We start from the raw sequence: 24,047 nt of genomic DNA on the forward strand, positions 1-24,047 counted from the left end.
AGAGCCGGGGCTATTTTCTGCCTGTTAGCACAGCGCCCCTTTCACCAAGAGTCAGCAGGACCCACAGTACTACAAAGAACAGGAGGGGATGACTTTAGCATGGTGTGTGTGTGTGTGTGTGTGTGTGTATGTGCGTGCATAAGTCAGGATCTGAAAGAGGAAGATTGCAAATGGCCTTCTCAGCCTCGATGCGAACCTCTGTGCTGATGCTCTACTATTGAAGTGGACACTGGCTGGTTTTCTTGCTGAATAGAGATAAAGCTAATACCTACATAAAATAATAGCTTTTCAGTGAATAACCCAAAGCATTTAAAGGCTCTTTTATAGGCTTTTTCACCCATTTAATACCATGAAAGAAACTTAGTACCTACTTTAGGCTGTGAAAGAAACCCCAAGAGCAAGAAAATAAAGAGAAAAATGATTCATTTTCTTCATTATAAAACAATACGCACAATAAAGCCACAATTAGGGAGCATCATTTGGGAAAGTGCACAAATTATAGGGATAGTTAAGCCAAAAATGACAATCCTGACAATCCTTCATGCCACTTCAAACCAGTATGACTGACTTTCTTCTGCAGAACACGAAAGATCATATTTTTTCATATTTTTTATCATATTAAACTTCTCACATTATAGATGTGAGAAGACACCCAACTGATAAAATGAAATCTGGAATCTTAGGGTGCGTTCACACTTGTCATGTTTGGTTCGATTAAAACGAACCCTGGTGCGATTGCTTGGTAAGTGCGGTTCATTTGAACATATGTCAACGCTGCCATACGAACCCTGGTGCGCACCAAACAAGCGGGCCGAGACCGCTAAAAAGATGGGTCTCGGTCCGCTTCCAAACGAACTCTGGTGCGGTTCGATTGATATATGATTGCAACACGGACCAAAGACATGTAAACAAACCAAAAACAGGACATGCTGTCACAAGATGCCGCTACAAGTCAGCTGATTTGACGACGCGGAAAGATCGGTGTATCCAAAATGAGTAGAGGGCAAACGTGGAGCAGCGAGGAGGTAAAGTGCCTCATCAATATATGCAGATCTTCGTTTCTGCATACAACGGAGGAAATCCTGGTGCTGTTTTGAACATTTTATGAGCTCTTCGTGAGTTCTCAGCTGGTAAAAACACCATATGTACACACATAAAATGATTGCGTTTAATCCAGCACACAGCAATGTTTTGAATGTTCGGTAAGCAAGCTCCGTTGCGAAATATATGTCATAAAAGCAGACCAATCAGGTTGTGACCGTATCCCTATGCCTTTGGTTCGATAACTTTAGGTTCGCTGTTAAAAATGCCAGTGTGAACGCCAAGCGGACCAGGACTATATGTTTTGTTTTTGTTTTTTGGTCCGGATCAAACGAACCAAACTACAAGTGTGAACGCACCCTTAGGGTGCTTTCACACTAGCAGTTTTGGTGCGCACCCGGGTTCGATTGACGTCAGAGTTCGGTACGTTTGGATGATGTGAACCGTACCAGAGTCCGCTTAAAAAGGGTGGTCTGGGGTACGGTTCATGTGAACTCTGGTACGGTTTGCTGCTGATGTGAACGCAATCGTACTAAATCGTAGAAGTGAACCGCTATTAATGATGTATGATTTGATAAAAATGTGTATTTGTGTGTGTTTCACTCATTTTGCTGACGGTTGGACTGACATACTGCAAACAGAGAACTATAAATCTCATTTCTGCTCGTCTTCAGCGTTCTTTAGAGCATTGCAGTACATTTGCGGCATATAGACGCAAGTGCCATTACGTACTGAAGCTTTAGAAACAAAACGAATGGTTAAAAAACAAAAATATAAAAGTGAGGTGAGCAGCAACGCTATGCATTTTGCCGCCTTCACGCTCGCTGTCGTTACTAAGCAACCGGGTAAAAAGCTGCTGCTTTGATGACGCAAACGCACCCAAATAATATAATATGAACACAGTCTAGCGGGGGCAGGGGGGGAGGGGGGAGCAATTGAACTCGGGTTCGGTCCAGGCAATCGAACCAAGTATGAAAGCACCCTAAAAGGTCGGCCAAGTTCAGAAAATATTTTCCCTGTACCCTGTAGTAAACATGTGAACAGAGCTTAAATATATATATATATATATATTTAAATCAAATGTCTAAAACAAAACAGTTTAATGCATTTAAAAAAAAAATAAAAATAAAAAAATCACGGCCGGAAACTAAGTATCAACATATTACGTAAAAAAAAAAAAATCATTAGTATTGGTCACACTTTACTATCTGTGGGTTTCGCAAAGTATTAAAAAGAACTTGTGACTAAACCTTGTGACTCCATTATGTTCAAACTGTCAATCAAACTTCAAAACTCCACCTGCCTCGTGAATGATTGCAGTACAAGGATACAAGGGTAAACAAGGAACTGGTTCTTTGAATAAGTACAGCGTTTTCTGAGATTTTGGCCAAATGAGAGAAAAAAATGAGTGCCTACATAGCTACAGTAAACTTTATAACCTGTAAGTTAAACAATGACTTAAATGATGGACAAAACACAGATGACCGACATTTGGTCAAAAACCTTGTAACTCCATTGAGCTTGATTTTGGTAAAATGTTAATAATATAATGACATACAGGGGCGGACTGGCCATCTGGAGCACCGGGAGTTTTCCTGGTGGGCCGCTGTACAATGTGGGCCGGCCCGTATAGGTAAATATATATTAATGAATTATAGTAAAATTACGTAGCCAATATCCTTCCTCCAGACGAATGGCCCGCCTGACCCACTCATAGGCCCCCTTGAGGCAAAAACTCTAATCTATTTAGCCTGATCAGTCTCAGTGGTCTAAAAGCGCTCGTCAATGTCAAAATGTTTGAAATATTCGATCATATCGAAGGAGGCAGGATTTATTGTCCACAGAAACCGAGCAGCACGGCACTAGAATGCGAGCCGAGCCTAGATAAGCAGCTGAACATGAGTCAACACAGCAATATTTCCCGATGCACTACTGCTGACCTTTTCAAATATCTTAGATTTGAATGCCAGTTACGTTATTCTTCACACAAAGAAACATTAACATAGCAGTTTTCAGCATATCAGAGGGATATTTGTGCATCCGTTTCCAGGCTTTCTTCAGTAATTTCACAATCATTTGAAAAGGACTCATAAAACTCAAAGTATAATTCTCAAACGTAGGCCTACACTAAAACATGGTAAAACTGGCAACTTCCATATTCAAGTAGACTATGCCCCGTGTAGGCGTCACATACTAAAATAAATATATAATTTGCTAGTTACTTCACATGCATTATTTTACACACTGGCAATCAAAAGTTAGAAATAATTAAGACTTTTTAAATGTTTTTGAAAGAAAAAGGCTGAATTTAATAGATTAAAAAAATACAGTAAAAACACAAATATTAAGAAAGATTAATACAATCTGTTTTCTATGTGAATGTAGAGTAATTCATTCCTGTGATCAAAGCTGAATTTTCAGCTTCATTACTCCAGCCTTCAGTTTCACATGATCCTTCAGAAATCATTCTAATATGCTGTATATTTCATAAAAAATACTCCATGACCAATATAATTTTTCCCAATATAACTCTTTTCCACAATTGGACCTCCATTCCATAAAATGACAGATGTCAAGCTCCTGAAAGGACACACAGCCTACTATAACCACTAAAGTCACCATAAAACAGTCCACAGCATTCTGCACTACATTCTAAGTCTAATTAATTCTAATAATATATACATTTACTATTTGTCATGTGCACTAGGAAAGACAAATTATAACCTAAAGTAGTATCCCAGTCATTCATTAATGTTAATAAACATTTCAATAATAAAAAAAAATACATTTATATTTCTGTATAAATAGCATCTATATTTTATGTTAGTAAGTGGTGTTTAAAATTGCTATGTGCATAATGAGCGGGTGGGTTTATGGTGAGATGTGTTGCGGACCGTGTGTTATTGGCAGCTTTGTGCCAGAAAGTCCATGGCCACTTTTTTGCCCAGTCCGCCCCGATGACATATGCAAGTGTCCGTCTATATATAAAGCCACAATAATCAACTTTGACAGCACTGTTGTTTAATTCTTTTTAAAAAGATAGTGTTTTCCATTTCCTCAAAAGTAGCATGTTTGGAGATGCATGGTATCCACCCGACAGCAAAACCAGACAGTGTTTAGTTGCTTACCAGTCCCAGAACTTGAAAAAATATATGTTGTTTCCTGGCTGGCAGACTGTACAAGTCAGTGAATCAGATTTAGAGATTGTTGCCTTCATGAAAGTGTTTCCACTTTAGCGTGCTATATGCAACAGACATTCAGTGAATGGAGTGTAGGAAGTCCATGGGCTTTACATCTGAGGCTGAGACTAATGGCGTCCAAAACAAAACTACAAAAGACCCCATTGACTTTCACTGCATGGACAAAAAACAACAGACAAAAAATAAAAAATAAAAATTCAAAATAGGTTATTTATTTTTTTGGGTGAAGCCGGGTATACTACATTTTAATACATTTTCTGCATTCTGCTTCATACTCCTTTGGCCATGAGTGTGGAAAGACGTGTTCGTTTTCAAGCGTTCAATTCACTCGCACAATTCACTCGCACAATTCACTCGCACATGCGCTGTTATATGCACACAGTCCATGCGGACACAAAAATTGGGCTGCACATGGGCAGTGTGCACGGATGCCCTTTTTGATGGCGGATGATTTTTGATGGCGGAAATTACATCACACAGAGAGTGTGTGGACTGGCCGAAGTATACTTTGGGCTTTATTTACCAATGAAAAATACCCGTTTAAGGCCTGTTTTATTAATTTTTTTTCTGTTTTAATTTTTTGGGGATTCTGATTTAATGGTTGAATTAAATTTGAATCAAAAAGGAAGTCTCATCATTTGAATTCATACAACTTTAACAACAATTTATTAAAATTGTAATCAATAATTGTGACCAATTAAATTAGATTTTAGCTTTTCGTTTTTCTGGATTCTGTGTTTTATGATTTACTACAAATTTGTCTTCAAACAAGGTGGTAAGCCATTCCATTTAATGCCAGAGATGTATGCTGTATGCTTTTTCTGCATCACAGAAATAAGGCGTCATATATTCATTATAATTGGTTTGGGCACATAAACATATGTGAATCTGTGCATGTGGGTGTCAGGGGGTATGTAAAGCCAAAGGTGCAGTGGTCTGGGAGTCAGCCAAACTGGAGCCGGGAGCTACGCCAGGCCCTGTGCGCCCCACCCTTTCCTCCATCGCCACTTCCAAACCTCACACTAATGATGGTCCTGGCTGTTTTAAAACCCTTTTTGCTTCGCTTTAAATACAACTTCCTCCTTTAGCTACCGTACAGCCGGCAGTGCCTTTCCAAGGTCTTTAAAAGGTCTGGAAAAATGACGAAAGGAATGAAGAAAGGAAAGAGCGCACACACAAAAGTAAAGTGCATTCAGAGACAGGTGTCTGCCGTTGTGGCAGCTGTAGTGGTCTGCGGCGCACAAGCCCCTCTTTGGTCTGCAGGCCCAGCTGTCGTCGGTAAGTGGGTTAGGGCAAGCAGCCACCGGAGTTACATGCTCCAGTGTTCAACCTCGCTCCGCGCTGAAAAGGGCGCCTGCTAAGCAAATAAGCAATAACGATAAATCTGAGCTGGCTTTGGGCATCCATCATTGCGAAAGTGGGTCACAGTTTTGATAGGCTAGGAACTCTTGCCTCTTTCCTGCACACGTCCCTCTCTCTTGCTCTCTCGCTTTCTCATGCGGGTCTATTTACTCACTAGCGGTCCACCTGTAAAGCAACAACTTGCTTGTTCCTTACTTTTCCAGCTCTATCACTCTTCTTCCTGCTTCATAACTGCTAGTGTTCTAAACTGACATTGATGGAGGGAACGGAGTCATATGTAGGGACCAGAATATCAAGAAACTTGATGGGCTCTTTTGACATGCCATTAGCAATCATCCAATCAACACCCTAGCAACCTCTCAGAACACCATAGCAACCACATAGCAACACCCTGGCAAATAGCTTAGCATCATCATGGCTAAGGCCCTTGCACAAGTAAATACGACTCATATTTCCTTTAGAAACTGTAAACATTGAGTAAAAAATTAAAGTCTCAGTGGTTGTTAGTGGCCGAGTTAAAGCAGAATTATGGTATATATCGTACTGTCATATATACTGTAAATTACACAACTTTCAGTGCTCGCTTTTGAAGTGTAAAGACTGTAACTTGTGGATCAGCTTAAATTTAATAATATACAGGGATGGACTGGCCATCTGGAGCACTGGGAGTTTTCCCAGTTTTATAAACTAAGCAAAGTTTATATATAGTCTAGTGTCTATAGTCTATATATAGTAGCACATTAGCCCACGGTTGCACAGACAAGGCTTAAGCTCCAGACTAAAATGTATATTGGAGCGGTTTTAACTGAAAGCAACATGCACTGACATATCAAAAAATATGTCAGTGGCATTGTTTTGTCTGAGCCCGATCACACGAAAATGCGTCTAAATAATACGAGTGTGCAGTGTCGTGGAATGTATAGGCCAAAATGAGTTTTGGCGTGTGCGCAGTTTTTCGCGTGCATATGATACGCACTTTATGCCGTATTATACGCACAAACCCCCTACCCCCATCCTACCCAAGAGCGTGTCATATGCACGCGAAAAACTGCGTATCATATGCACGCGAAAAACTGCGTACCATATGCACGTATACATTCCACGACATTGCACACTAATACTATTGATATACGCATTCTCATGTGAACGTGTTGTTTGCACATCAATAATGCTTTTTTTGTTCCAAAGGAACATTTATAAAAGCTACTTAAATGTCCTAATTAAACAAAGGCCTAATGCTGGCTTAATCTAAGCCCTGTCTGTGAAACCATGCCTAGGTGTTTCACATTGAGGGATGTTTTGTAGCTGGTCAGTACAAAAATTAGATTTGGAAGAGATGGAATCTTTAAATGGCTTTATAACAATCACATCACATCTCATTTAGGACACAGTGTCAAAGATACCAAGCTCCATCTTTTCTTCTTTTTCTACCAACCCAGAGGGCCCGTTTTATTTACCCAGAGGCATTATCATCCTGAAGTGGAGGAGGGATCCGTCTCCACTGGTCCTCTCATCTCTCGCTCACTCATTCTCTTGTTTGTGAAATTTGTAGCTTTTTAATAAAGTTCTGTCGTCCCTTCCTTCACCCTCCACTTCCCTCCCCCACTCACCAGACTCACTTCCTTTCCTTGTCAACAATTTTCTGTCTCGCTCTTTCTCTCTTCCTTCCCTCCCTCCCTCTCGCTCGTCTCCATTTCCCAGTGCCCGTCTCTCCTCCTCTGGCTCTTCCTCTCTCACACACTGTTTATTTAAGCACTTTCACGGTCACTGCATTGTAATCTCATGGGACAAAACTGCCCTTTCTCTTTTACACTCCCTCTCTCTCTCTCTCTCTCTCTTACTTGCTCCTTCTTCCCTCTCATCCCATTCTCTCCTGGTAACCTTCTCTATCTCTCCCTCAACCCCTCCTCTCCATCTTTCTCTGTCAAAACGTTTCAAATTCAAATTCAGATTGGTTTTTTCTGAGCTGAAAGGGCATGAAAGAGTGCTGGTGCTTGGCAGCCCTGAGCTTTGTGGTGCGGTGGCCAGGCAGAGAGCCGGAGGAGAGCCAAGCACCTCTGAACATGATCAGGTCACAAAGGCCTCAGCCGCACAAAGAGCAGAACTCGCTCCATACAAAAAGCAGCATCCACAGCCTACATTAGGCACACATAGTACAAAAGGCTTAAAAACGCCCCAAACAAAACTCAAGAACCCAAATCACACATTAGTCTTCTGTAAAACAAAAGAGGAACTGGAAACAATTACCACAAAAAAAAAAACAAGCAAAGCATAATCTTAAGATCTAATAAAAGGTATAAAATAAGTTGAGCAATAAGATTTTTTAAATGAAAATAATAAATACAAAACATGAAAGTGATTAAATAAATAAAAAATATAAAACACAAATCTAAAGTATGATTATTATTAATAATCCAAAATAAAATGAAAATAATACAACTAAAAATAATAAATACAAATACAAAGTATAATAAAAAATAATGAATTAAATGTTCATATTACAACTAAATAAAATTATAAATTCATTTAAATTCATCCCCCTTATTATTTTAGCTGTACAAAAACATATTGTTAAGTTGCTAGATATTGCAGTGCATATAATATTTTTTAATTTTGTAGCACAAGTAGTTTTACAAGTAGTTATCCTTCATATACATTATACACACACACACACATTAATATAATATATATAATATAATATAAGTAATATAATATAATTAATATACTAAACACTTATACTGTATTTATTTTTTATTTTTTTACATTAGAAGCTCAAACTCAGGTCTCAAAGCCAGAATCATTCAGAAGCAGCTGGTTGAAGTGAAGCACCAGGGCCACCATTAGCTGTCTGTAAACAGGGCGACGCACTTCAAGTACAAAACTCTTTTTAAGCAGCCCACACAATACTAAACAACAGCCGAGCCATGGGGGTGGCAGGGCGAGGGTGGGTTCAAGGAGGACACATGTTGTGTAGCCATGGCTTCTCCCATGCCCCATGCAGAGAGCGAATTATCCACTTAATTTAGGATTACAGACAAGCAGCTACCGCTAGAACAATGAGAGAGTCTGATGCCGTCTTTTCAGATAACATTACAAAACTCATCAGAAGGAGCATCTTCCATACAAGTACAGCTGCCACCTCATACTTAGAAGCACGAAGGAACATAAGGAGGATTCAAATGGTGTGTGACACTTGATGCATGGGAATTGATAGTCTTCTAATAATAGTGTGGTGGGATGAATATTCTTTCAAAATTTGTAAATATAATGCTATGCCCCATTTTACAAGCATTTTAACAATGATAAAGAATTTTCAGATAAATAAATAAATTCTTACAAAACTACTTTTATATGTGCACACAGAAGATTTTAATAAACTGCAATCTCAGGATGACTAGTAATTGGTAGTATCTTTCTGTACAGTCTCAGATACTGGTCTGTCTATAAATTAAATTTCAGGGGGAAACAATGCATTTGACCCCAGAGTCTGCACAATAATGATGGCAAAGCTGCCAACCATATGAGAAACGGTACAGGGGGCTCTGCGGGAAATCTGTTCAGTGTGTTCCAGACACTAACCGCCAGACCTGCTTGATGAATTGGACCCAGTCATCATCAGCACTGGTTTGTTTTGATTGTGCTCTGCTTCAACACAGAGAGGACAAATCTGTTTAATAACCGGAGAATCGTGAGCTGCCGGTTTGAGCAACTGAAACGGTTATCAAAACACGTCTATCAGAAGAACACACCCAGAGCTACACGTGCACACAAGCTGAACCCAGGCACACATGGCTTTGCCACAACGAACATTAGAGTAATGCGCAAGAAACCAGCATTCCATGCAACCACTCTAGACCCTTGTACAGGTATCTGCTAAACTCCAACAGCAGTCAAAAACAGAAAGAATAGACACCCCGCACACACCCCAATATACAAAAACAATTATTAGTCACGCTCCCACAAAATATGTATAAATCAATTAACATTGTAACTGAGTATGTTGATATGGGAAGGAGGAGGAAGGAACCGGCGAGCGTTCAACAAACTTTAATGAATAAATAAACAAACTGAAAGTAAAAATGGCAGCCTCTTCACGGACGACTGCTGCGCACACTCATAATAAAACGTAAACAAAACAACATAAAGTCCAGGCCTGGTCCTCTCGTCTCTCCGCCTTCACCCAAGCTCCTCCGTGAGACACGAGACCGGTGCATTGTGCATTGTTTTAAAGTAGATAACTCTGTTTTGCATGCATGCATGCTTGCATGTATGTATGTATGTATGTATGCATGTATGTATGTATGTATGTATGTATGTATGTATGTATGTATGTATGTATGTATGTATGTATGTGTATATTTATATAATATATATATTTATAATATAAAAACAACTTTTTTTGTAAACTACAGGCCATTTATCGATTTATGTTCTATAATATGAAATCACGGAGACGTCTATTTGATGTGTGCGTTGACATCTGGAAGACGTATATTTAGATTGTTTGCACATCTGCAATAAGTCTGTAATACGTCATTCTTGAGATGTCATATAGACATTTAGAAAATGTTATTTAGAGGTTTATGATATAGAATGCATGTAAAATGGCTTTTTTAAAGATTATTTATCAGATTTTTGTACACAACAGATGTTTTCCAGATGAAGCTCTCTTTTAAAGACATCTTGGAGACGTACATGTGCCATCTATAAAATATAGATAAATACACTATATTGCCAAAAATGTTGGGACGTCTGCCTTTACATGCACATGAACTTTAATGACATCCCATTCTTAATATGTAGTGTTTAAAGGTCCCATGGCAAGAAATTTTCATTTTATGAGGTATCGGTGTAAACCCGAGTTCTGGGTGTCTTTCTCTGCCTTTGAGAAAATGACAGGCCAGACGAGCCAATCCTGAAGTCTCCTGGTTTGACGTCCAAGCAGGAACGGTTACCTCCCTTTCCTCCACCCAGAGAATCTGGCACACCCATGCAAACGCTCGAGAGATCATTGCTTGTGAACGAGTGAACGCTGGCAGTTTCTCAGTGTTTGGATGTACAAATGAAAACAAGTATTTTTTTCAGTTCCTTCTGATCTGTGATCAGTGATTTCTTATGTGTAGCTAATTATTTATTATTCGTGCACACGCTGCAGCTTCTCTCTCTCCCGACAGAATGGTGTTTTCGTGTTTTCTATCTTGTGAGTCAGTGTTTTTGTACGTCCTCGTCGCGTCTATCTGTTCTTAAATGTGCATACAGTCGGGAGTTTCTGCTTAACATCGGCAGAGCCACATCTTTAGAGATAAACCTCACGCACGCCGAAGCTCGGCCTTCAACATCCCCGACCCCCAGTACTGCATCTGGCCCACAGCGGAGGCACCAAACGCGGCGTGAGATTAAGCAGAAGGGGGGTAAGCGTGAGGGTATCTGGGCTAGGCTAGCCAGCTTTCCCCACAATAAACTGGATTACATTCGATTACTGCTGTTGTGTCTTTGTTTGCGCTGTGTAAGTTACTCAATGCGCGTCACTGACGCTTTTCATATGATTGGAACAGATCTAGAAATAATGCTTTAATCAAACTTACTAACTCGTTCATCTCGCTGTAATGGTACATTGCATGTTTTACAGAGTTGGTAGAATAATGATGAAGACGGACTCGGCGTGACTGGTACTCGTGTTTATTCAGAACTCTCAGATACAAACACAATAAACTCGCGCTGACAGACGGCGCTCTCACAACTCAGTAGTTACTATAAATAACTTTGTTAGCAATCGCTCCGTCTCCGTGATGTCCGGTTCGCGAACGAATCATTCTTTTGAATCGGTTCTTTTTAGTGAACCGAACCAGTTCACCAAATCGGACTGAATCGTTCTAAACGGTTCGCGTCTCGAGTCAGCGCTGATCCATAATTTACTAAAGTTACTAACTTTCTGACATGAGTGACAGCCCCTCCGACTAGAAATAAACTAATAACCTGAAGTATATTCTAGTAACTACAACAGTTCACCCTGAACTGAGACATGCTGAGAGAACTGATGAGAAGTGAACTCTGGTCCATCCGTCTCTCTGGCAGACTCGTGCCTGCTCGTGCGTCGTAGACCTCGTTAAACCACGCCCCCTCCGCTCATTTAAAATGCAAAGATGTCAGCCAATCACAACAGTGGGCGTTTTTACTGAAGTCTCACAGCAGACACGCCTCTTGAAACAGGGCAGTCAGCCACAGGGCAAACAGCAGTATAGACAAAATGCCTTTTATTTCTAAATTATGACATTTTATGATGTAAAAATCATACTAACTATATAAGTACACCTCAGGAAACACTATAAAATAATAGAAAAATGCCATGCCATGGGACTTTTAATGTGGAGTTGGCCCACCCTTTGCAGCTATAACAGCTTCGACTCTTCTGGGAAGTCTTTCCACAAGGTTTAGGAGTGTGTTTAAGGAAATTTTTGACCATTCTTCTAGAAGCACATTTGTGAGGTCAGGCACTGATGTTAGACGAGGAGGCCTGGCTCACAGTCTCCGCTCTAATTATCCCAAAGGTGTTTAATCGGGTTGAGATCAGGACTGTGTGCCTCCACACCAAACTCACTCATCAATCTTAATGACCTTGCTTTGTGCACTGGTGCACAGTCATGTTCCCAAACTTTTCCCACAAAGTTGGGAGCATTAAATTGTCCAAAATGTCTTGGTATGCTGAAGCATTAAGATTTTCTTTCACTGGAACTAAGGGGCAAAACCCAACCCCTGAAAAACAACACCACACCATAATCCCCCCTCTACCAAACTTTACACTTGGAACAATGCAGTCAGGCAAGTACCGTTCTCCTGGCAACCGCCAACCAGGAGTCATCCATCGGATTGCCAGACAGAGAAGCATGATTTGTCACTCCAGAGAACACATCTCCACTGCTTTAGAGTCCAGTGGCAGCATGCTTTACACCACTGCATCAGACACTTGGTGAAGTAAGGCTTGGATGAGCTGCTCAGCCATGGAAACCCATTCCATGAAGCTCTCTACGCACTGTTCTTGAGCTAATCTGAAGGCCACACAAAGTTTGGAGGTCTGTAGCTATTGACTCTGCAGAAAGTTGGTGACTTCTGCGCACTGTGTGCCTCAGCATGAGCTGACCCCGCTCTGTGATTTTACATGGCCCATCACTTCGTGGCTGTTGTTCCCAATTGCCTCCACTTTGTTATAATACCACTAACAGTTGACCATGGAATATTTAGTAAATGAGGAAATTTCACGAATGGTCTTATTGCACAGGTGGCAACCTATCACGGTACCACGCTTGAATTTCTGAGGGCGACCCATTCCTTCACAAATGTTTGTAGAAGCAGTCTGCATGCCTAGGTGCTTGCTTTTATACACCTGTGGCCATTGAAGTGATTGGAATACCTGAATTCAATGATTTGGAGGGGTGTCCCAATACTTTTGGCAATATAGTGTATATACTGGATGTAGAGATCACTACAATACCACACCAAACCCGCTCACATTTACACCTACTTAATGAAAAAGAAAATATAAGAAATGTACACAAATCTCTCAATATGGTAATTTTATGATACTATTCCCCAAATGTCCTCCCTTTAGAGCAAGCATGACGAGGGTGTTTCTCTCCACAACTGCACAGTGACAGTGATAGTAATACCTGCTGACATCTCTTCCTCCCCATCTCCCTCTCTCCCTCTCCTCCGCTCACCTCACCCCTTCTTCCCCAGAGGGGCTCCCCTACTGATGCTGAAAACTGTTGATTCTCTTCCTGCCATCCCTACATAATGTGCTTGCCTTCTTTCAGCTCATTCAGAATGGGCATAAATGTTTTTTCCTTCTCAGCAGAGAGAGGGAAGACAGACAGAAATGATGCAGGGAAGGGTGGATTGGCAGGATGTTCTGCTGTGCCAGTGTGTGGTCTATAAAAAAAGACGAGGAACGTTGAATTGTACAATAAAATAGGAGTCAACAATGTACCCGTGCATGCTTCAAGACAACGTAAAATGTTGTTTCCTATTTTTCTTTTGTAATTTCTGACAGTATTCAACAAGATTGAAATTAGGGTGAGACTATATCCATTGGGAATTGATTGGATCTAGAAAAATGGCTGCTAAAAACCCACACACTATTTGGCAATTGGTTAACATTATTCGATATCCCACAGGGCCTCAGTGACATCAGCAAGGAAAGTAGTTTCAAAGGAAGAACATGTTTTTTTGCTGTTGTTTTTTTGTTTGGAAGAACATGCACCGATGAATCATTCACAATAAGACCAAGTTTGTGCATTGATTAAGAAAACAGGGTCAATTTTGATTTCATGATGTTGTCTTTAAAGGAGAAACGCAGGAATCAGATAAGCAAATGGCTACTTTTCAAGTTGCAAGATAAAGCGTGGAGAAAATCAAACCCTACGATAAGAAAAAAAAGAAGTGTTTTGACAGGAAGATAAGAGTCTCAACCACAAATCAGCACACACGCCCACTTTACACACACACACACACACACACACACACACACACACACACACACAGCTACCCTTCAGACAACCACACATGTTAATGTGTTCGCGATACACAAATGGCTCTTCATAAACTGTATGCGAGGTCACAACACAAAGCCAAAAAACACCCAAAAATGATAGCTAGAGGTCCACTAGGTTCGTTCACAAAAAAAAAAAAAAAAAAAAAGGTTGAATAATTTGGGTTAGGGCACGAACCTATTCTTCACCAATACCGGTTTTACAGCCTACTAGACAGGTGTATTGTGACAGAATAACAGCGAATGAAATAGTGATATGCTTTGCTTTTTGTTAATGAGTAACTAGGTAAGAAGGCTAATTAAAAAGCCTGGACTATTGTTTGGTATATGATTAACTTTTTCTATTGCTAATAGGCTACTTTACAGAGACTTCTTGTGAACATTAGCCCTTTAGTTTTCATAATGAAAACAACAAAAACTATTTTTTTTATTACAAAAGGGAAACTCACAGAAGAAAATGTGCATAATACACTATTCCTTTTAAATGTTTGTTAAATGTTTGTTTTATCAATTCTTTTGTATTTGTAAAACATATTTTCACATGTCATTGTGTATTATAATTACAAAAATATATACAAAATACACTACCGTTAAAAAGTTTGGGGTCAGTAAGACTTAATGTTTCAGAAAGAAGTTCACCAAATTAATGAATAATAAAAAATAAAAACTGTAAAAACTGATTAAAATGTAATTGAATCCTGTGATGGCAAAGCTAAATATTCAGCATCATTACACCAGTCTTCAGTGTCACATGCTGATTTAGTGCTCAAGTAACTTTTCTTATTATTATCAAGTCTGAAAACATTACTTGATATTTTTTGTGGATATTGTGATACATTTTTTCAGGATTTTTTGACAAATAGAAAATTCAAAAGGTCAGCATTTGTTTGTAACAATGTAAAAGTCTTTATGGTCACTTGACCTCAAACTGTGTATGATTAAATTTAAATATATGCTCATGCAGATACAACTAAAACAACACAAAGAAAATGAAAAACGCTCATGGAATGGTAGAAGAGGAAAAAGAGGAATAGAAAGTGTCGGAATTTCTCAGACAGCCGGCACAGGTCTATATAAGGTCTAGTTTAAACTGTATATCAGGCCAGGGCCCTTCTCTCCCTGTCTCTCAGATAATGCATGTCCATTAGAAGCAAAAAGGGGACACCACACAAGATCAAAGTCTCAAAGAGACAGAGCATCCTTCACATCCTACACAGGAAAGAAAGCTATGTGTGTGTGTGCGCGCACGTGTTTCCCTAGAGAAAGTAGCTTTTCCTTTAAACAATTCTGCATGTGTAATATTGAAAGCCAAAACAATAAGATTTCCGGTCCACATTTGATGCCTCACAACAGGCGATGCTAGAAACGCAATATCTCCCAGCCAGGCTAATACGATTGCACAAACACAGTAAAACCCACATATCCCGCAATAATTCAGTTTGCCTGCTGAAGTGTTGGCGCAGGTACTGAGTTGGAGGTATTTTCAAGAGGGCACCCCGAGGTTAGGTCCAGTGAAAAGGAAGAAAACACTGTTTTCAGTTATGAATCCTCAACCATGGCCATATCCACCCCTGCATTCCTTGTCAAACACTAACCGGACTGAACAACTCCCCAACAATATGACTACAAAAACCTGTCCTGGTAAAAATATGCAAGCACTGCAATCACCACCTGCTGTCTTTACGCTTCCAAAGAATTAGGAAGGTAAATCAGTTGAGCTGCTTATGGTGCATAATAAAATATATTTTTATGCATAGGCCTATAAAAGCAAGAAGGCCACTTTTGTCAAATGCAACCGAAAAAAAAAATATATATATTTACCATTAAAAATCTTTGTGACTCATATCATCTCCAGTGTATTCTGTACGCAACAATGAACACAGCGTGATTCGCAAACACGTGACTAGTTAATTTTGATGTCAAACAGATTTGAATTAGACTCACTTAGTAAATCTCTCAAAGCATCACTGAGTCTCAACTGAAGCATGAATATGTAAAAAGGACGTTGTAAGGTAAAAGTTTGACATGTTTTACCAAATATGTTTTTTGTATTATTTTTAGAAGGCAAATACAATCAGGATCACAAGAGTAACATAATCAAATTGGAAAAAGTACACCAAATACAACTACAAAAACATATAGTTACTATAAGTTAAATCATCATAATCTAGTCTTTATATTACATGTCCTTTATGTCCCTTCATCAGCACTAAACAGTGACTATTGTTAAGATAAAAGAAAGCAGCACTCAATGACCTGAAGAGTTTCAGAACAAAGTATATCAAAAGCAATTCTATAATTTGGCAACTAAAAAAGTAATTTAGCTCCTAAATGTTTCATTTATGGAGCAAGTGGCTGTTTTGTCTTGGCACAAGTACACAAATTGCTTGCAAGTCTGCAAAACACACTGCATGGCTCCAAAAATCCTTTAACAAATAATCGACCCATTTCTTCAGACACCAGGAATATGAATTTACCAATTAAACTTCAAACTTCATTTTATCTCCCAAAAGACACATTCAGGCCACTGGCTGGCGTACAAACTGGCAACATACTCTGCCTCTAATAATGCAACGGAGAATGCATGCGCATACACGTGTGCACAAAACCAGGCATGCAAAGGACAGGGAACTGGTGAGTGATACTGATGTGGTCACGCTGAGAGAAGAGCTATTGGCCAATGTGGAGGTGTGAGATAATGGAGTGTACTTGCTGATAACATCTGTACGGTGGGTATTAGCCAAATATCCAGGCAAGGCAGAAAACACGGAAACTCTCCCTTCGCTGTGTGCAGCGGGACGGCTGGGAAGCCGGTCCTGCGCAATCACACAGAGAAATCTAGAACTCATATAATCACTAAATTACAATATTAAACAGATGACAGAATATGACTTTCTCCAAGGTAGACTGAAAGGTTATCCCTACCAGGTCTGGCCAAATTCCACCGCTCAAGACCCGTTTTATAAGATTATATCCGTTTCATGCTCAGTCCATCAACTTTATATCGGCTGGGACTTCTTCAAAGAAGCCGATTGGACCTCAGCGAATCGGGAACAAGCCATAGGACAGATCCTGTCTGTAAAGTCCCTCTATGAACCTCCAAAATCTCTTCATGCCCACTGGGCCAGGTGGCCTTTACAGTAGAGGCTGATAGGAGACCACTGAAGAAAAAGGAACATCTCCTGAAAGATGCACAGTTACGAATTTAGCAATTTCAAAAGTAAGTTTTCAGTCACACGTGTAAGCCAAGTAAAGTATTGCGATACAAAGAAAGGAAAATGTGCCATTAAAAAAAGTTCCATGAGAATTAAAAGGCAGAGGCTATATCTAGCAGTGCAAGGGCATGTTCCTCAGAACATATTTCATAATTACACAGCAGGGAAAAATGCGATAAGGACATAGTTGAGGTTGTCGAGTACAAGGTTGAGGAATATTTCCTGTTTTCGCAACATTTTCTTTTGATTTATGCAGCCTAACTATTTCTTAGGTCATCTGCATTATCGGGAAATGCCTGTTCATGACAATGTGTTGCAGATTGCTGAAGGTTACGGGCAGACGCTGGGCAGGACAGACGAAAACAAACATTCAGTAAATATAGTTCCACTCATATGGATAATTATACAATCCACTATGATGCATTAAGCTATACAGTCAACCACATAATAACCGGCAAGCGAGCGAAAGCAGCAGGGAGTTCACTTTCTTACTTCCTTCTGAATGCGAGCCCGCGTGTGATTATTTCTGAGTAGGTTTGTTGATTACAGTTCACAGGTTCTCGTAGCTAATGATTTATAGAAGTAGTAGGGAGATTACCCGAAAATTGTGAAAGTCCTCACCAAGCACGAGACGTGCTTAGGGGTCCAATCACGACAGCCCTGATTGAGCAAAATTACAGTTGATCTTCAAGCTTTCATTTAAATTTGCATGCGCATGGGTGCGTCCGCCCCCGTGCTGCCTAAGAGGTCCGATCCCGCCTCTCGCTGAAACAAGGAGAAAACATACTTTGTTGTATTTGGGGTGCGTGTATGGGGGGTTGATGTGCATTTGTTCGCATGAATTAACACTCATGCAAACAAACAATCCTCCATTATGCACAAACGCAATTGAAATTATTCAAAGTTCCTTGGGTATTAATTGATGGTTTATTTCAAAAATGAGCAATTAAAATAAATACTGTTTTTTTGCAGTAAGACATGTAGCTGTGAGAGATAAAAGGGAGGTGTTGAGAATGAGGCACTTGGTATTTCGAGAGTATTAGAAATGTGCTCCAACTTGTTGAGTAAGTGACTCACACACAAGAGATGAATACACACACATACACATAACAGATATAAAAGGCAAGTTGAACAATGTAGAGGTTCAATATCACTGATGTATGTAATAACACTGTAGTATGTACGTCATTTACTCATGTCGCTCCAAACCTGCATGACTTTCTTCTCTGGAGATATTCTGAAGAATGCACCGGTCGCACCTTTCCATACAGTTTTATTGAAGGAAAAATGAAGCTTTCAGGTTTAAAAAAAAGCAGCAAAAGCATCACAAAAGTGGTCCATCCGTGCTATATTCCACGTCTTCTGAAGATATACAATAGATTTGTGTTACGAACATAATAAAATGGACTTATTCACTGAAAATCTCTTCAGTGCAGCTCTCCTTGGCACATGGACGTCCAATGAATCTTTTCAATGAATTACAGTAGCTGATCCAGTTCACAAAACAGGTCTGAATGATTCAGTCACAGTCCTTGTGTTCTGTTTACTGACTTTATGATTAACAGCCCACTAGAGGGGAAGATCAATGAATCAAAGCTATTTTAGTATTATTTGTATACTATTATAGTATTTATTAATATGTAGAATTAGATTGTCATTTTGTTTTCATCATTTTTATTAGTTTTTGTTTTTTTCTATTAAAAGTTCCCCTGTAGTCAATAATTGTATCCCTTAAAACGCATCTTTGATCACTAAAAATGACATTTAAATGTTCTTGTGGAAAAAATTCTTCATGCCTTAAAATAGTTTGAATGTAACTGCCCCCTTGCTTCATTTAGTATATGCAGAACAATTAATATGCAAATTAGCCCCACCTCCACCCACTCACACCAGCTCAGAGACCCACTCGGTCAACTTTTACTCAAGATACTGTAGTAAACGCTGCAGGTTTCGCTCTTTACAACGTCGGACATATAATGGTAATTAATATGATTAGCCTTTTGCTTGACTATCAAACAGCTATTAATGTGTTGATAATGTTACACAAACCACGTTCCTGTTCGCCATCTCAGTCTGCCTTAGAAATGCTTTGAACGTCAGTAGAGAAAGGCATATACTTAATCATAATCGTAATATACATCATATACATTATCGCAGGATAATTTTGAGACTCCACTGCGTCACAGCATAGTAATGGTAAATGGAAAATGGACTGCATTTATATAGCGCTTTCAACAGACCCATGGCCATCCAAAGCGCTTTACACATTGCCTCACATTCACGGTGTCAGCCATGCAAGGCGCCATCCAGCTTGTCGACAGCAGCTGGGGTTAGGTGTCTTGCTCATGGACACCTCGACACTTGGTCAGGTGGAACCGGGGATTGAACCACCAACCTTCCGGTTTGTAGACAACCTACATGAAACACTGATCAAGTGATCAAGTGATCAAGTGATCAAGGATATATATACGTAGATGCCTCTTTCGACCGATCCGCACAGGCACTAATGAAGAATCTATGTATATATCTATGATCGCGTCGGTATTTTGCATGTATTTTGACCTTATTCGCCGGAAGTGATGACGCGGGGACGGCTGAATGCAGAGCCATAGAAAAAAATTATTATTTTTTTAAAATATGGATATTTTTCTTACACAAACGCATCGATTTATGGACTTCAAAAACAGAGCAACTATTACTGCTATAATAATGCTTGGATTAGCCAAAAAATGTTTTATATAACTCTAATTTTATTGTCATATACACCTCGGATGACTTGAGGGTGAGCAAATCATGGGCTAATTTTCATTTTTGGGTGAACTATCCCTTTAAGCTTTATTTTTATTTCAGTCATTTTGAGTTTGGCTCGTTTCAGTTGCCAAGTTTTCCATCTAATAATAATTGTTATATAGCATACAGAACAATAACAAATCTGTGATGAATAACTAATTTGGTCTGTATCTCACACAAAGCTATTCCATCTTCAGAAGACTTAGAATATAGTGCATAAATCTAAATCATAAAACTTTATGATGGATTTTTTTAAGTTTGAACACTTTAGTCATTCATCCTTACAATTGTATGGAAAAGAGTGAACAGCACAGTCTTCAGAATATCTCTTTTGGTGTTCCAAAATAGAAACAAGAGTGGGTGAGTTAAGTCAGAAAGCTCCCTGTATGTATACACAGCCATTGCATCAGGTCTCAAACTTTTTGATTAAGATCATAAGAAAACATGAGGAAATAAAAGGGCGAGCAGAGAGAGCGTGACAGATAAGAGCAAAGCACACGTATTATAAGCCTTATCCACCTGACAGGCCATCTAAAACGTCAGCTGATAAACGAAAAGCAACAAGTTTCTTAGAGCACTTCACAGCTCAGTTACAACTAAAAGGCAGGAGTGGAGATTAAGGAAGAGGAAAAATATAAAATATATATCACACATATACACAGCTAGACAAACCCAAAAGTCTTGTTTCTCACACTCTTTAGAAAGTATTGATGTGATGAAAAATTGCATGACTACCTTGCAGCGCTCATGTATCCAACACCAAGCCTCATTAATCTGGTTATATTACACTATTTGGTGTAAACAGAAAATCAATGTCTGTGCAATGTGTTCATTGTTTGCAGCACTGGAGAAGCGTTAAAGCAAGGGAGTTGATGTTTAGTCTGCAGATGCCTATTCCTAAATCTGTGTTAATAAACCACAACACTGCATGACAAGACTAAACATGACTACACGCCAACCTTGACTGTAAGTGTAGGTTTGAGTGCGTCAGTGAGCCCACAAGCTAAGAGAAAATTAATCTCTCTATCATATGAGTAATAAACTGCATGCCAGACAACAAATCTGTAAAACTTTTAAAATGATGAGAAATTAATGAGCTATGACAAAGTAACTAGAATCGAGCTTTTTAACTATTTGCGTGTCACTACATGAGGCCTGCCGCTGAAAAACACGTCCATATGGAGAGCTTCCCATGTCCGAGGAGTTCCGAGAGGGGCGGAGCGCAGCTGGCCCTCTAGGCTGTCCGTAACTCGCGCAGCCAATCCAGACCGAGATAACACCTGGAGTGGCAGGTGAGCGTGCCATCAGTCTAACAAATGACACCAATTAAACTATTATAGAGCAAGACAGAGGACAGATCTGTAGCACGACAGGAAGAGAGCCTATTTGCACACATCATTAACATTGATTTATTTAATTAGTGCTACGTTCAGCACTAATTGATCAAACCTAGAGGAATTGTTCACCAGACTGTAAGGAGCCAGAGGGCATTGGATTTTACAGGATATAGCCGATTCCCCCTTTCAACAGATACAAAAGCTCTGACCCTTGATCCCAATTAATGAAATTGGAACACAGATACACAAGATAATTACTAACTGCTGTCACTTCACACCGAAGCTGTTTGTTTATCTTTTGTTTTGATCGTCTTTGTTTGTTTTCCCCGGTCTCATTCTACAAACATCCATATAATGGACATTCACAGATTCAATCTAATTTGCAGAGTCTGAAATCGCCAGTGTTAATTTAGGATTATTATTATTATTTTTGATTTAATAAACTTATTTTAGTTCAGTTAGTTGCCAATTTTCTTTTTAGTTACTTGAAGTTTCTCATCTAATATTAGTATTTTATTTCAGCTTTATTTCAATTAACAACATTTTTTTTAAAATTAGTTTTAGTCAACAATAACCCCACTGGAAATCTCACATTTTGAGAAAGCAATCTGCATTTGATGAAGAAATTCTTTGGCCATTTTAAAACTAAAAGTATGTTTTATACAGTAAGTATGCATGAAGTACGAATACAATCTGGATTTACTACATCCTCCAATGAATATGACAAAACTCTCCCATGGCATCATACAGAGCTGCGTTTCCATCTAAATTACCCAAAACAATTTGTCCCAGGAACTTTTTTCCGAATAACTTTTTTCCACCAGACCTGTTGCTGTCTACGTTTCCATCACGGTCTAAAGTACCGTGAAGATTAGGCAAATTAGTCTTGTGATGTTAGCCTGGATGCCAGGCGAACTTAGCCCCGCCCACAACATTTGAGGTCGGGAAGTTCTGTCTGGACTTTCTCCGTTGTGGATCAACTATGCTCGAACCAGAGCTGGTCGGACCAATGAAATTGTCAGGGCGGGCTTTATACGATGATGGACAGATGATTAACAGTAATGTAATCATCCATGTCACCAAAGAGCGCCTGGGTTGAATTCGTTCTAATCCTAAACGAAGAACTTTGTATATGCATCCACCTTTACTATTTCTCTCAAAAATGATGATCGTGTTGGTAAGTACTCCGTGTATCCTTAAATTCTTTTTTACAACACCGACAAAGATCGTTTACACTCATCTTCTTTTACTTCTTCCAGTGTGCGTGCAGTTGATTTCTGTTGACAACTATGTGTCGCTCCATTGCTCTGATTGGTTGTAGGTCTATCCAATTGCAGTGCAGAGGCATTTTCTTTCCTGGTTCGGTTGAAACGCCTCATAAATCACAGCCCAGTGGAGCAGTATCAGACTCATATTCTGACTAGAGTATGACGACGTCAAGCTACGGTGACGTAGGACTGCCCGCGACTTTCCAGTTCCCCTCTGGATTTCGTCTTCCGCATACAAGCTAAAGCCTGAACCTCGTCGCCTGTCCATCTGTCATATTTTTTTAAACCCCATTGTTGATTCCAATAGCAAACAATTCTTAATGCACGCACCGCAACATACTTGTAAAAATCATGGTCCACTAGTCAACCAATCAAAATGCTGCTTGAACTCCACCAATCAGCATGTTCAGCGCCAAAGTCCCACCCTCGAAAGTTCCTGAACTTTGAAAATGTACTACCTCGCGAACAGGGGCTTTCTGAGGGGGACATTTTTACCTGGAGCTTCATTTAGACCCTGGTCCTTGCGGTCGAAACACAGAGAGTACCACCCCAAAGTTCCTGCGGTGGAAATGCGGCTTCGGATAGAAATTGTCCAATGGGTGCACACTTCAGAATCTCAGTCATCTGGGAACATTTTTGCATACTGATTCATAAATATTGTGCATTCAAAACTACTAATCAACTAACATACCATATAGTAGGGAAGTAGGCATATTCAAATGTGGGGAACAGTTTTTCCACACTTCAAAGGGATAGTTCACCCAAAAATGAAAATTATCTGATAATTTAGCCATTCTATGTGTATATGACATTCTTCTTTCAGACGAATACAATCGGAGTAATATTTTTAAAAAAATTTCCTGATCCAAGCATTGTAATGGCATTGAATAGCAGCCCAAAATAAATTTAAAGCCCAAAAAGTGCATCCATCCACTATAAAAGTTATAAAAGAGCAAATCATTGGGTAATCTTCATTTTTGGGTGAACTATCCCTTTAATGCTTTAACATTTATTTTCTTTGTAAATTGCCTTGAGCATTGAATGAAAAGCATATATATTAAACATTATTATTCTTAGTTATAATGATAACTTCCATGGTCATGTGATTTCAAAATGGCAGCGCCCATTTAGTGGCAACCCGCCCCATGTAAAAAAAACAAAAGCTTTTTTTAAGCTTTCTAAATCATCATCTCATGTAATTGTACATAACTTGTGTTAACTTATAACGCTGTTAATTTCTCACTTTATGCATAAAACTTTAATTTAAAAAAAATGACAGAGTGTACCTT

General features: G+C 39.4%; 1 protein-coding gene across 2 annotated transcripts in view; it reads right to left on the minus strand.

Annotated features, from left to right (window-relative positions):
* efna4 (ephrin A4) overlaps positions 1-24,047 on the minus strand; it is a 59,741-nt gene that overhangs the window by 34,824 nt on the left and 870 nt on the right. The window lies entirely within an intron of this gene.

The sequence above is a fragment of the Gobio gobio genome (genome assembly GCF_949357685.1).
Source record: "Gobio gobio genome assembly, chromosome: 15".
Classification (NCBI taxonomy): domain Eukaryota; kingdom Metazoa; phylum Chordata; class Actinopteri; order Cypriniformes; family Gobionidae; genus Gobio; species Gobio gobio.